General features: G+C 37.2%; 1 non-coding gene across 1 annotated transcript; it reads left to right on the top strand.

Annotated features, from left to right (window-relative positions):
• The first annotated feature begins 899 nt into the window (after positions 1 to 899).
• Positions 900 to 1,006, top strand: LOC132280404 (small nucleolar RNA R71). The gene has a single exon (XR_009471571.1). It is a non-coding gene; the product is annotated as a small nucleolar RNA R71 (small nucleolar RNA).
• Positions 1,007 to 1,308: the final 302 nt, after the last annotated feature.

Below are 1,308 nucleotides of genomic sequence, written 5' to 3'. Positions count from 1 at the left end.
CCAATGAAGAATGAGTCTCCACAACACATTGTTGCTTTGGTGGTGCATTCAAAGGCATCTTCCCTTTCTCTCTAGCATTCAAAGTACTAGCTATTTGCCCTACTTAGGTTTCTAGCTTAGCAATGGATTGGGAATGGGAATGAAGCAATTGAGTATTCGCCTCTAGAGTACCTAGAGCGGTCAATACTTTTTCCTCAAAAGTGGGACTCCTAGAATTTCCTTGAGAATATGACGATTGGTAAGGAAAATAAGAATTAGAAAATTGATTACCATGTGATTGAAATGATGATGATCTAAAACCTTGGTAACCTTGGCCTTGCATTGGAGGTGGAATATACTTGTTTTGAAAACCACATTCGGGAGGGTTTGAGCCTTCCCCTTGGTTTTTCCAAGAGAAGTTTAGATGGTTCCTCCAACTTGAATTGTAATGAGTGCCATAAGGATTATTCCCTTAGTTGACAAATGTAGCATTGACTTGCTCATGGTTTTCACTTGGTACATTTCCATGGGGACAATTGGAAGTAAAATGTAAAACACTTGAACAAGTCATACATGATTCATTGGATGCACGATGATGAACATGATTAGGAGAGGAAGATACTTGATTCGCTAAAGTTTGGTTAATCAAAAATTGATCAAACCTTTGAGATAAGGATATTATCTCGGTGGCTTTCATTGGAATTATCGACTTGATATAAGCCAATATTCTTCATTCCACCTAGATTTCTACCATTTTTAGAAGATAAGTATCTATGCATTAAATTTTCACTCATGCTTTCATACAACTACACATCATCCTCATACTTATCAAGGTAAGAACCACCCATAGATGCATCAACCATACCCTTGTACTATCTGGCAAACTTTCAAAGAAATATTGAACTAGTTGCCACTTAGGTATGTTATGATGTGGGCATTTTCTAAGAAAGTCATTAAACCTTTCCCATGCCTCATAAAACATTTCCCCATCCCCTTGAGAAAATTCATGAAATGAAGTTCTCATGGCAGTGGTCTTAGAAACCAGATAGTACTTCTTTAAAAACTTTTGTTGCATTTCTGCCTAAGAAGTTATCGAGAAAGGCCTAAGATTGTTGAACCAATATTTTGCTTTGTCTTTAAGGGTGAAAGGAAAAAGTTTAAGTCTTAAAACCTCTTCCAGCGTGTCCGTGTATTTCACGGTGGAACACACTTTAAGAAACTCATCCAAATGCTTGTAAGGTTCTTCACTTGGAAGTTCATGATAGTTGGGAAGCATTTGAATAGTTTGCGGTTTAATCTCATAGTGATATGCTCTAAATGGGGGCAATT

The sequence above is a fragment of the Cornus florida genome, unplaced genomic scaffold, assembly GCF_030987335.1.
Source record: "Cornus florida cultivar Cherokee Brave unplaced genomic scaffold, ASM3098733v1 CherokeeBrave_3.0.0_Hap2_Chr10, whole genome shotgun sequence".
NCBI classification, from domain to species: domain Eukaryota; kingdom Viridiplantae; phylum Streptophyta; class Magnoliopsida; order Cornales; family Cornaceae; genus Cornus; species Cornus florida.
Note: the sequence above shows the minus strand (reverse complement) of the source record. Positions and strands in the feature narration are given on the sequence as shown.